The 14,220-nt window shown below is 44.7% G+C and overlaps 1 protein-coding gene across 13 annotated transcripts in view; it reads right to left on the bottom strand.

Moving 5' to 3' along the window:
• Positions 1–14,220, bottom strand: part of DAB1 (DAB adaptor protein 1) — a 1,119,086-nt gene that overhangs the window by 185,282 nt on the left and 919,584 nt on the right. The window contains exon 1 of one of the 13 annotated variants that reach the window (XM_032428055.1): positions 948–5,539. The exons of the other annotated variants lie outside the window; for them this stretch is intronic. The gene's annotated coding sequence lies outside the window, so the exon portion shown is untranslated. Of the gene's footprint in view, positions 1–947; positions 5,540–14,220 lie in introns of those variants that run through there. 13 annotated transcript variants of the gene reach the window in all.

Below are 14,220 nucleotides of genomic sequence, written 5' to 3'. Positions count from 1 at the left end.
AACTGTGACTGGCCCTCTAGGAGATTCATCAATTTGTTACTTATTTATTTGTTTGTTTTATGTACCTAGTGCGTGCCATATACTGAAATCAACTCTGAATTCACAGAAAAATCCAGATGGAACCTTGTCTCAAAGAGTTCACAACAGATATTACCCCAAGGCAAGCACCGTGCGGTAGGAGAGGAAACAGGAAAGCCTTGTTAGCCTGAAAAGCTTAGGAGGGGAACTTTAGGATGGCTTCCTGGAGGAGGTGATGTCTGAGCAGGAGTCCAGCAGGGCTGGAGAGGGCAGAGCGAGGGTAGTGTGCACACTGGAGTGCTTTGAGTAGGACCTGGTGGGCAGTGAAGCAGGAGTAAGAATGTGAAGCATCTTCCAGTACATGACCGTGGACACCTTAGTTAAAGCAGGGGAATAACATGATTGCTTCAATTCTCCAAGGACATGAATAACACATGGGAACCAGAATGAGAAGGCTGGTGTTGTGTCTTGCTCTCCTCTCAATCCCCATATTAATTACCAAACTGACCTCCATATGAAATCAAAGTCTAAAAACTGGGAAAACGTGTGAGCACAACCTAAAACTGCAGTTCTAAAATGGGTAGGCATAATAAACCATCGCTTTATTTCCTGAGCCAAAACCTTGGGTTCTCATCCTGCCTCTGCCATTAGCAAGCTGTGTGACCATGGGCAGGTCACCCAAACCTGTGAGCGCACATGCAACTTTTGGGCAGTGAGCCAAGAGATCTTGGTCTCCTGGTATTCATCACTGTCAATGCTATGGTTCTAACAGGGCTATGTAAATGAAACCAATATTTTATTTAATCAAGTCATTTTTTCATATTAGATCACCAGAATGACTTTAGGCAAAGAACTCAACCTCTTTCTGAATACTGTCCCCTAGCAGACCTGAGATTACTGGTGTCTATGCCCCCTGCCTCCTTTATTACCTTTAGGTATTTCAGAGCTGTAGTTCTGCTGCACGCTGTCTTGAGGTCAATCTGTTTGCATCAAATAGTGTTGAAGCTGCTAGAAAGCATTCATCCAGGGTGCATTTCGTGAATACATACTATATACTAGGCACTGTTGTAGGCATAGTGGGTGAAAGTCAACATCGCCTCAGCCCTCAGGTAACAGACAATCTAGCCTGTGACAGGGAGGAGAGGAAGCAAACAATGATCAGTCTCCCACAGAAATAAAAATCTAATCTTGGTGCTATGTGTTATGTGGTGGTTTCCAACACATGCTCTGGAGGCAGGGTGCCTGGGTTTGGATCTAAGTCTGCCGCTTCCCCTAGTCGCCTTTGGGGCAAGTGCTTTCTGGGCCTCAGTTTCTTCACAGGGGTGTGGTCAGGACTAATGGAGTTCATATATGCAAAGCTTAGCACCGTGCCTAGAACTTAGTAAGAACTAAAATAAAAGCTAGCTAAAATTTTTATAATTGCAGTTGACCAGGTTCACAAGTGATTCCACTGGTAATTTTATAAGCTAATGCTTAAAGGTGATGAACAATAAATAGGCAAGGTTGTAGAATAAAAACAACTCCTATTTATACATCACTTTCCAATTTCCAAAACATCTTCCTACATATTCTCATTGGATCATCAAAACAAACTACCTGAATAGGTGGGCAAGGCAAGAAATTTTTCTTAATGTCTTAACTGATCACAGTGTCCTTAGTACTTCGCCTAGGGCCAAGTACAGAACAGGCAGGCAAGAAATGCTTGCTGAATGAATAAACATGGATGAGAGACCTGAGGCAGCACTGACTGTAAGACGGGCACTGTGCTGGATGCATCGCACACACTGAATTCAGATAGCTTAGGTGACTCTCTCAAGGCCACAGAACCACACGAGAACAAGGGCTGGGGTCCTAAACCAAAGCCACTGCTTCTTCTGCAAAGCCACTGAAAACACTGCCGAGCACCCCCCCCACCCCTTGTTGTCACATTTCTGTAGCTTTGTCAATGAGACCCCCTTCCTGCTAGGCACATGGTAGACATGAATAAGCACTCATTCATCCACTCATCAAAACACACTCACTATGTGCCTACCATGCTTCCTTGGAGCCTAGGGGTGCGAGCCTGTCTACAGTCTTTGCTGAATGATGGTTTCTATCAACTTGCAAATCCTCCCAGGAGCCACTCCATGAAGACCCAGTGTACCTGATTCCACCATGAAGCAGAGTTTCCTGGATTCTGATAGCAGGACTATCCCAGATCAGAACCCTTTCCCACTTCTGCATGTTGGCTATCACCTTCAACATCCCAAGTGATCTGGCTCCTGCCTACACCTGCAGACTCACTCTTCACCCTTCTTGAGGACTCTAGCCTTCGCTCAGTGCCTCAAGGGCACATGGCCATCTTCCTGTGGGGTCTTCTCACAAACTCTTTCCTCTCCCAGACCACTCTCCATCCCCTACGTGTGCCCTTCCTTAACCACCTGACTTGTAGTCACTCTTGGTCTCACCCTACATGTCATTTCCCAGGGCAAGTCCACTTTCTTGGACTTTTCCACCTGCATTAGGACCATCTCATATATCCTCTGAGAATGCACCCTGTGTTTCAGAATTCATGAAAAAGGCATGACAGGACTGTGAGAGAAATGGAACTTCATCATGAACAAAACAGACCAAAACTCCCTGCCCTCATGGCAACTTCCTTGGCAGAGAAACTAGCATTCTCCCCGAAAACTCTTATCATGATTGTAATGAATTATCTGAATGACCATTAGTGGGCCGTCTTCCACACTTCGTTGGAAGATGCACGAGAATAGGGACTGCCCTTGTATTCACCGCTGACTCCAGAGCCTAGCACAGAGCCTGAGACCTGGAAGATACTGGGTAAGTTAGTTCTGTGAAAGTTCAGATGAAAGAGGAAGGCATGCATGAATGAATACATGAATGACGGCAGCTGACATTTCCAAAACATCTCCTACAGATTGATTTAAAAACTAGGTTAAGGAAAAGGAAGGCATTCAGGTTGCCACTGTCACAAATTAAAGTAATCCACCATCTTTAAGGAGTCCCTTCAATCTCTGATGTGCGGTACACATATTTCTGCCAAGCAGAGGTATTTCAGAACAAGCCACAAGATAGTAATTATCTCCCCCAATATTCCTATAAATAGTTTTAGGCAGCCCTTCACCCATCCTGGTTTCATTACTGGGTTTCTGGGCGGAATTTGAAAGGCAGATTTTTTTTTTTTAAGCCTTGGCAATTTGGAGGCTATAGTTGGCTTATAGAGACTATGCCTGCAGGTGCGAAAAAATACATTTTGCATACACAAAAAAATACAAGGGGGTCAGGCTGAATCCTTTGAAAATGTGGCCTTACATCTTTTTATTTTATTTTCCTGAATTTTTGATGAGGACAGATTTTTGTTGGTGTGCTGCCCATTTTAATAGCGCACTGGAATTTGGCAGTTCCACTTGGGAACCCATTGAAATGCAAAGAGAGGCCAGGTCTGGAAGTAGGATCCCTTTACCTGCATTCACTGGGGAAGAAGAGCAAATGTAAAGTGGAATTGACCACTGAATTATCAGATGAATCAAGATTAGAAACTGAAGGGGGGTGGTTTCATTGACTGAAATATTAATTCTGAACAGCAGGCTTCAAAAAGAAAAAGTATCTTAGCTACACCCTCCATTTGGGTAAGCACTTTACAGTTTGGAAAAAAAAAATTTTTTTTTATACTCATCCATTATTTCATTTCATCTTCATTGAAGCCCTGCGATGAGGTTATCAGACTGGTACCGATTATCTTTTTTTTTTTCTTAAAAAATCAGATCATGTAATTCCCCTCCCTTAGTAAGTTCAGAGACACCCTGTTGCTTTCAAGATGAAGTCCAAAATCCAGGCTCCCCATAGCTAAATTTAACCCACTTTCACAGCTCTGTCTTCTGTCATTCACTCATTCCCCAGGCACAGCCTTTGCTTACTAAGATCTTCCAGTACAAAGAGGGCGGTCAGACAGACAATCAGTTCAAGCACCTGCATACTAAGGGCTCTGGAAGGAAAGGGGGTTTAAGCTGCCATTTGTCTGCGAGGTGGGTGAAATGGGGAGGAGCGGGTTGGGGTGGTACTGCAGGGATGCATTCAGGCACAGGAAACAGTGGCTACAAAGGAGCCCAAGGAAAGAGCCTCATCACCCCAAGCCAGAGCCACACAGAATCACCGCCCCACAACTCTTGACACTTCCAAGATCTGGAAAAATCAAACAGTTCTAGATCTCATCATTCTTTCTCCATGAGATAAATGGTTATTAATCCTGGCAGTCCCCTCTCACTTCCCATTCCCCTCTTCTCCGCTTCTCGGCTAAGCTTTGCATGTGCATCTACCTCTCCCTACCGGACTGTAAGTTCCCTGCAGGCAAGGAAAGCGAAATGTGGGACTTGACGGCACAAGTGCATGGGTGAGCCGAGCGGGGACCCGCTGCCTGAAACCATGAGCCAGGAGGCCTTGGTGAGATGGGAACCAGTCACCACAGAGACTGGCTATCACCCTGCTGCCCAAGTTCCTGTTCTCAGTGGCACATGTGACCGGTGTCAATGGCCAGCCTTTAAGCGAAAGTGACCAAGAACGAACTGACCAGTGGGGTCTTTGTACAACTTCCATTTGACAGCTAATAAAGGCCCCTCGAGGGATTCATCCAGAGCAGAGCTCACGGTTTTCAGTGGCCTTTGCAATTGTATACACGGTCTCTGTTCCAACCCAAGCCCACATCTGAGTTTTTCATCTCTGTGTTTCAATGCTTGTTTGTTTGAAGGACATTATGCAACCTGTTCTGGTTCTGGACAATTTGTATAGACAGGGAGACATGCCTTGCTAGATTTGGCTTGACTTCTTAGAGCAGTGCTTTAAAAAATATATATATATATATTTTTTCCAAATGAAATAGCACTTGGAAACACAAAAGTCTAAAAAATGGTAAAACACAGTTAAAGAGAAGTAGGGGGCACTGGGTGCCATTGACTCGGGCTCCCTCTTGACCTCCTGATTCCTGAGGCACCTCCACAGACCTAAGGAATGAAAACACTTGTTCCACAGAAGAAGAAATAAAAACACCAGCCTAGAGACACGCCTCGTGTTGCTATCAGCTGGTCTACGAGATTAGCCTGACCTGGAACATTAAGGGGAAAGACCTAGACTTGGAGTCACCAGAGTTTGATTCTTGACCTGGGCACTTCTTTGACCACATGATCACAGGGAAGCCGTCCCAACTTCCTAAAGCCTCAGTTTCCGTCTAAAAAATAATAATAATAAATTATAAAAATAAAGCCTCAGTTTCCTCCTAGGTATGGTGCAGGTCAATAAAGGCTTTGCTGGAATTGTCCTGTAGATCAGGAAAGATGGAGATATTCGTGGAATAGGCAGGCAGCAAATAAAAGCTGAATTAGCATCTGTGATTAAGGTCAAACATGCTACTTATTCTTGCCATGAGCTTTTTACCGAAGTAGATTTTCATTCATTGTGATCAAATCCACGCCAAGAAGGCTTTGGAAAATGGCAGTAATTCTTCAATCCCCACCCCTATTAAAATACAAATGGCAACACTAATTTTATTTTATTTTATTTTTATTTTTATTTTTTTTAAAGATTTTATTTATTTATTTGACAGAGAGAGAGCGAGAGAGGGAACACAAGCAGGGGGAGTGGGAGAGGGAGAAGCAGGCTTCCCGCGGAGCAGGGACCCCGATGCGGGGCTCGATCCCAGGACCCTGGGATCATGACCTGAGCCGAAGGCAGACGCTTAACGACTGAGCCACCCAGGCGCCCCTGCAACACTAATTTTAAAGAGCTTTCCATGCAGAGAAAAGAAGATGGTTGAAACAATTTCTCATATGAGCGTCTCACCTTTTGAAAATAAGGCTGCTTGGTGGGAAATTAAAGCCCGCCCATTTGAGGGTGTTAATGGAATGTCAGAGAAAGAAGCCCCTCTCTGAAGGCATCAGGGCCCTTTGTGTATTCTCTTATTACTGCGGCATCCCTCCATCACTGTGAAGCATGGCGGGTGGGGGGGGGGATGTTCCCTACACCAAACACAAAGGAGAATTTGTGCCACCATCTAACGAGAGGCAGAGTCCCTAAAAAGCAAAAGCTTCCAGAAAATTGGGTTACCTGGCAGTCTACCTCAATACCAATTGATTGGTTCAGCCTGATGTCCCTCACTGTACTCTCCAACAATGATTTTTTTGTGCACCTTCATTGTTGTAGGCATTGAGAACAGAGAACAAAAGCGGCACGATCCCCGCTCTTCCTAGGCTGAGTCAAGGGGCAAGCAAGGAGTGGGGTAGGAAGGTTCTCCCCTCATCGCGCACGTCCATATGCTATCTCGTCTAAAGTTCACAGCTCCCCAGAAGCTAGGTGTTACCCATCTGGCCTTACAGATGTGAACCCTGAGCCTCGAAAGAGGCAGAGTCCCTTGCTCAAGGTCAGCGGCTGACCTGAGACGGCCTGACCTCAAAGCCAATGTGTTTCCACCAGGCTTGCGTCTCGCGCAAGCTAGCTTAACAAACCTAATTTCATTAATATGTACGATGTCTCCAAGTACATCCCAACAGTACAGACCAAATGACTGTGCAAAGAGAAATTAGTGGCCCTACATTTAGAAACCACATGTCTTTATTGGCACTTCTCTTTCTCTCTCTTAATGCTCTCTCCAATACCAATTCACTTTATTCTTTTCAATGAGCATTTATCCAATTTAAAGTCAATGAAAAATAATGTACATTTTTCAACAAATTTACATTAAGCACTGCAAAAGTGCTTATGTGCTATTTAGTGCTGATGGCGCTGGAGCATGGAACCCATTTGAATATGTCTTTAATTGAAGTCCAAAGGGGTTAGCAGGAAGCTGGTTTTGTTCTATAATTTAGGTAACTAAGAGCTTGTTAGAAAGGCTTTGGGTGAGAGCAGGGGGAGGAGGCAGGGAGAGGGGAGGAGGGAGAGGGAAAAGAAGAGATGTTTAGCTAAGGGAACCAGAGGCAAAGCAATAGAAGATACACTCTTCCATCAGCACCCTCTCTCCAGCCTGGAGGATGAAATGGTCCCTCCATCTAAGCAGAGAGCAGCCAGGCTTGGTAGTCAAAAGATCTAGGCTCTATTTCCAGCTCCACGGATTCCTAACTCTGGCTGCCTCATCAGTAAGATCTGTGACATGGGAACAGTCTAAAATTCTATGAGAAAAGGCAGAGACTTCAACACCAACGTGCCTATTTTTACCACTCCTTTGTATTTAAGTTAAAATTTCAGCCCCCAGGCCGGTCTCTTCCCATTTGCTCTTCCTCTGGCAAAACAAATTGCTGACACTGTGTGCCAGGCTATGTGGCTCCTGGTTCTTTCTTTTCCTCAAAACACGGTGTTGAGGCTCAGATCTGACTTTCACACTATTTGTCTTGCTTCTGAAGCCCTGGTCCTTGTGGTTCTTCCGCTGGGCTGTGACTACAGCTCCAAACGGAGACCCAAGCAAGGGGCTCTATCAAAAGGGAAATGTGCAGGTATTTTCAAAAGTCAGAAAGCCTGTCCTCTGGCCCTGCTGAGTCTCCTGGGTCAGATACGGGCACTGTAACAACTAAGTGGCATTCTGTGTGTAAGATATCTGACACACACTGAGCTTTCTAATGATAGCCATACTTACTATTTTTTTTAAAGAATTATTTATTTATGAGGGAGAGAGAGTGCATGCATGCGTGTGAGCAGGGGTAGGGGCAGAGGGAGAGAGAGAATCTGAAGCAGGCTCCATGCCCAGTGCAGAGCCTGACTCGGCTACATCCCACGACCCTGAGATCATGACCTCAGCCGAAACCAAGAGTCAAACGCCCAACCAACTGAGCCACCCAGGCACCCAGCCATACTCATTTTTATTAACAAATGCTATCTGCTCCAGATATCATGGAAATGTAGATCATAAAAGTTTGGGCTAGGGGCGCCTGGGTGGCTCAGTCGTTAAGCGTCTGCCTTCGGCTCAGGTCATGATCCCAGGGTCCTGGGATCGAGCCCCGCATCGGGCTCTCTGCTCAGCGGGAAGCCTGCTTCTCCCTCTCCCACTCCCCCTGCTTGTGTTCCCTCTCTCGCTGTGTCTCTCTCTGTTAAATAAATAAATAAATAAATAAATAAATAAATAAATAAATAAAATCTTTAAAAAAAAAAGTTTGGGCTCTTCAGTTCATGAGTTGTCCCCAGAGGAAAAGCAGAAAAAACTTTTATATCCATTTATAAACATAATTTGATGAATTATTTTATAGCCTCTCTCTTTCCAGATGGAGCTTAACATGCATTTGCTAGACATTTATTTCCTCGGGCAAGGCTTTGGGATTTGGGAAGGATTTATGTATTTATGTCTTAAAGGGGTTGATTCTTAAAAGTTAAATAAAACCACAGTTTGAAGCACATTGATGGCTGTTGTCAGGTCATGTGCAAAGTGTCTACAAAGGTGAAAGACCTTGAGATGGACATATGACCTTCCTGGAAACCAAGCTGGGAAAACACTCCTTGTCTTACTTTGAGTTGCCCTCAAGCAGACCCTGAAATGAGAATTCTAAAGCAAGTAAGTGACGGGGGAGATACAGGAAGCCCTGTCAGGGGAGTGAGGAAGTGATCGAAGAAACGGAAGGTAGCCGATGAAAAGGCATTTTTGGCAACTAAAATGCCAAAAATAGAAAACAGCATAAACATAGAACCTCAGAATGATCCCACCCAAAGGGTGAAGGAGCTGGGCTACTTATACACTGGTCCCAGTGGGCTGCTCCCAAGAGATGTCAAAACCCTGAGCAGCAGAATGGCCTTCCTCCGTTCCACAGAAATCCGCACAGAAATGCAGCTCTGGGTAGCTGGCACTGGAATGGCAGAGAATGACAGATATGGTTGGGCCCTGGCAGTCTGTACCCCTTCCTCATGAGGCTGCCTGTCTAGATGCCATGGACCACACTGTTCCCTTAGCCAGGAACAACAATCCTGTTGATGTTCTCACCTGCCTACCCCTTCTTATCCTGCAGGAGCCATCTCCTTAGGCATCCGTCCTCTAACACCACTTATTGATAGCATTATACTAAAACCACTGGTATCTCAATCATCTCTGGAGTGGAAGCATCCAAAATAGAATCCGGCCCATGAGAAACACTCAGCACATTTGTTAAAATAATGTGTCCACTCTTACCTGAGGGCTCTTTAAAGGCACATACTGTGACAAGTGATTTCACTGCATTTCCTTTTTCTAGTTTTCATGATATCCCTACTTATTAATTTTCATCCCCATTCTATAAATGGGGACACTGAGGCCCAGATGAGTCAAGAGCTAAAGACAGAGAGCTCAAATGTGGCAAGAGAGAGATTCAGATCTAGGGCTGTTTGATTCTAAAGCCATGTCCTTATCTAGGCAGGACTGAAACTCAGCGAGCTCAAGGGTTATAGAGGGTACGTTCAGCAAGGATATAAGGAATTCTGAGTCCACCTTAGGCTTTGGAGAGAAATGCACAGTGTCACAGGGTGTTGCTGGGGCCATATAGCAAAAACAATTCAGCCGCTAGGTCCTCCCTTGAGAAGGTGAGCTCCAGATGGCAGAGCCCTCTGAGACTCCCCCCTCTGATGCCCAGCACATCACACAGGGCCTGGCACAGGGCTAACTGAACAGAGCAAGCTGAGTAAGTGACAAGGACATAAATGGCAGAATGAACCAAGGGGATGCCCAGGATGAGAGTTCTGAGGGATTCTGCATGGAAGTGGCATTACTGAACTCAGTGTCTCTGGACTGGGTTTTTATTCACTGGGCCAGCATTTACTGAAGATCAGCATTTTTAAGCAATACTCAGAAAGCCCAACCCAAATCATATGCTGTAAAGACACTGGGTCTTTTTTCTGTTTAAACACACGCTCTCCCTCTGCTGTAAAGACGGTCAAATGAACTGGGGGAAGTTCGTACTTGGCACTGAAGCTGGGTGGGTATTAGCGGTTGTAAAAGCTTCTACCGACAACTGTCCCTCCACTGCAGGGTGTGCTTGTTGCTGTCAATAATGCCCTTTTCCTAACCACAAGGGAAGATGGATGCCTGGTGGCCAGCTTCAATTCCACTTCACACCTTTGTTTTGCGAGCTAAGGGGACCACCCTGTAATATAACTCACATCTCCCGTCACTGAGCTGAACAGATCTGACAGCTAACATTTTGCTGCTTTATTTGACCTTAATCTGCTCTTGAACTTTGACTACTGTTACTGGATAACCAGCCACTGCAAAGTGGGAGAAACCGACGTGCGTGATGCGTAGTCCACAACACTAGGGAGAAACCAATGTGGATAATGCCTAGATCACGACACTACTGCTCTCTTACCGTTCTTTAATTCAACGGCTCTCAGTTGTTCCTCTGCTCTGGTCTTTACACTTCTACCTTCCCCTTGCACATACCAGGCACTCACTCAACCCACCTGGTCTACTGGAATGTAAGCGTAACATAATTTCATAGGAAAAGCTATTTATAGGATTACAGAAAAGCCTCATCACTAGGACTAAAGAGACCTAAATTGAAATCTCCATTTAGCTTCTTGTAAATGGTGTGACCTTAGCCGAATAACTTAACCTCCTTAAGCCTTGGTTTCCTCATTAAGAGAACTGAGATAATAATGTCTAACTTCTAGGATTACTGTGAAGATTAAATGGAAACGTAGAAAAAACTATCTGAACCAGTGCTTAAAAACTCGACCTATGGTAGCTGCTCTCATTAGCACCAGTATTAATATTAATAAGCATTGTGTTGCTAGAGTCATTATTGTGTAATTTAAAGACATAGCACATAGCACCATTAATATCTGAGAGAACAGAGTCTATGGCTATGATATTAGAACATAACCAAAACCATACTTGAAAAGGACAATAGGATAGGACAGTCATCTGATATTTTTCTGCCATAAAGCTCTTTTTTTTTTTTTTTTTTAAGGTTTTATTTATTTATCTGAGAGAGAACGGGAGACAGAGAGCATGAGAGGGGGAGGGTCAGAGGGAGAAGCAGACTCCCCGCTGAGCAGGGAGCCCGATGTGGGACTCGATCCCGGGTCTCCAGAATCATGACCTGAGCCGAAGGCAGTCGCTTAACCAACTGAGCCACCCAGGCGCCCCTGCCATAAAGCTCTTAAGAATGAACTATTGCACTAGACAATGATAAAACTCTAAGTAATAAAAAGAACATTCCCGACTGTGTCCTGTAGGTGAAGTGAGCAGGAGCTTGCTTATCCCACTTGTTGGGGTGAGGGTGGGAAGCCAGAGATTGAGGGATAGTGATTTCTTAGTGTTATAAAAGCCTCATGTCTACTGGGTCTCATGGGTGATACACCAAAGGCTTCATTTGTCAACTTGCTGTCTCAAAAAATAGTCTGCATTTTGAAGAACACTATAAGAATATATACCCAAACACAGGCACACACACATATACACATACATATGAAAGTTCATCTCAAACCAAAGGAGAATCACTATTTGATGAAAACACCATGTGGTTGCAATCAAATTCATTGGCTTTCAAAACGACGGCAAAGGAGAGCGTGAAACCGAATAAAGGAAACCTCATTCTAAACACAGTCGGGAGGCACTCACGTACTACCACTAATAGACCCCAACAGGAAGAAAGGTACTTTGAGTTCCCAAGGGGAAGAAGCCTACTTTACCACCCCAGCAGGAGGAAGATTTTTCGCCTTGCCCAGCAACAGCCCAGCCAATGAGATCATCACAACTCAACCAATGAAAAGCCACTATACTTTGGACTTCTGGTTTAGTCCAATGGACTTTTTGTTTATAAAAGCCTCTCCCACCTCCCCCTTTTCCTCATAAAAGATCCTCTCTTTTGTTCTCCAGACTTGCCTATGGTTTTGCCCTAGCTCTTGTGTCTCAAGTTGCAAGTCTCTGCTCTTCCCACATAAACCCATTTTGCTGATAAAATAACTGGTTATTTTATTTTTAAGGCTAACAAGGGAGTACGTATATTTCAACAAGTACTAAGTCTAATTACCAATAAAAAGTATTTAAAATTAAAAAAAAATGGGGCCAAAGGAAATCCTTTTAACTGTCTGTGCATGTATATGAATACATGAATATACAAATGATAGATTTTACTACCAACCCATTAAAGTTAAAACATCAATCTTCATCATATCAATTTCATAATATTAGACTCTGCCATTCTAATCTGGTATTGATAAGAATGAACAAGGCCTGGAATTTTACACCTGGGTGCATTTCATTTTGTTTCTCTTCAGTGACAGAATTCAATATGACACAGCTCAGCGTGACAGCATCAGGCTGGGACTGTCACCTTAGGGGCTTATACATCTTTAAAATTCTCAACAAAGTGAAATTGACTGACAGTGAAGCAAAATGATGCTTTTAACTTGAGTTGGAAGATCAGAAAAGTCAATGAAAACACTCAGAGTTTTTTTTAGGCTCTTCAGTGAGGGATCTTTTGGAGAAAAAAGCTGCAGCCTTCCAAGTGCTGTGCTGTGCTGAAAACTGGGGGGGCCCCGAGGACCGTCCTGAGGGAGACCCTGCACAGAGGCCAGGGTGTTATGAGAGGTGGCAGTGACAAGGCAACCAGCTAAAAAGGAACTTTGTTTCTCTCCTCGTTGCATCAGATATAACATGATGTACAGGGAAGAGTGAGAGGCTGTATTCAAATCCCTGCTCCCACCTTACAGGTGACACCAAGGCATCACTTACCATTGGGTGTCTCTCTTTAGTCACCTGCAAACTAGGGTTACACAAAGACTTGCTTCAAAGTGTGATGGAAATGTCAAATCAACAATGTTGTATGTGGCCCTCCAACCCTCCCTCCCATCCTCCTGCAGGCTCTGCTGGTCAGGGTGCTCTCCTCTCTGCACTCAGCCCCTGGCCTGGGGCCCTAAGCCAAGCCTGCTTCCAGGTCAGGAGGGCCCATCTAGATCCAGGAGTGGACCCTGGTGGTGGCGAACCCAGATAGGGTGCATCAGTGGCTCCTAGGGGATATGATGCATGTAGAGCTTCAAGCTGGTAGAGATGAAGGTCTGCAGGCACCAGAGAGCATCCACGGTCTGGGAAGGCCCCAGCATGGCCCACACCTCAAAGGCCATGATACAGTACACCAGCTTGGATGCATCTACTCCCAGCACCATCTGGGGAGACTACAAGGTCCATGTCAGCAGGGATGTCATCCATACCAGCGACTCCATGGAGGAACCCAGAGATCCAGCTCTGGTTCTAGAGTAGTGAGTTGGTAGCCTGGGCAGATGAGGGCCACCATAGCAGCATCTACCCAGCCTGAGCACTTGGGCAGCTCCAGTGTCCACCCAGGACCAACTACCTCTGTTGACAGGCGCTGGAGCACGTGCTCTGTCCATCCATTCCAAATCACTTCCCAGCCTACCTTCCACCTTACCCCAGCCCAGAGGGATTTGAGCCATCAACTTTACTAGCCTTTCAGTATCCTAAGCCAGCAAGAAATCGTACCAAATAATTTCTGTACCCAAGTGCCAGACAACCTGAGGGGTGTCTCCCAAAGTATGAAGTGTGATCTCCCTTTCTCCAACGTGGGGGTGGGGGCATTAAAATTCACTCTGCTGTGCATGGATGTGGAACACTCATGACGACTTCTGCCATCTCTGAGCAGCAAGCCATTTGAGAGTAAAAATGAAGTTTCCTATCTCCAAAAAAATGTATGTGAAAACTAAATTCTAAGGGCTATATAAGGTTATGATTTTATCATGTGTATATTTATGCAGTTTTTTTTTTTTCATTGTGATCATGACCATTAGTACAAGGAGTCCTCCACCCAGGCTGCCCCAGAGAAGATACATGAAATAATTTGAAGGGCAAGTAAGATTTGGTGTTTTGCTTTCCCAAATTAATGTTCTCTGCGTGACAGCATCCTGCATCCCACCATAAAACCACATAGCTGGAGGGATGCCTAGTCTATCCTCTTGTTTTACTGATGACCAGACGCTCAGTGAAGGGAACTAAGTGGTCCAAGTTCAGGGGGCGGTAGGCAGGGGTTGAATAATGACCATAAATGATTATGATATAAAAACTAAAACATAATTACTGGTAATATTAGCATGTACACACCATTTTGTTACTTACAAAGCACAGCCATATGGACACTTTTTGATTTTTATCTTCTATGAGAGAGGGAGGGTATTATTATTACTTCCATTTTATTTTATTAAAAATTTATTTGAGAGAGAGAAAGAGAGAGAGAGGGAGATCATGAGCAG

Source organism: Phoca vitulina, unplaced genomic scaffold (assembly GCF_004348235.1).
Source record: "Phoca vitulina isolate PV1807 unplaced genomic scaffold, GSC_HSeal_1.0 scaffold2, whole genome shotgun sequence".
NCBI lineage: Eukaryota > Metazoa > Chordata > Mammalia > Carnivora > Phocidae > Phoca > Phoca vitulina.
This window is presented reverse-complemented; position numbering and strand designations above follow the sequence as displayed.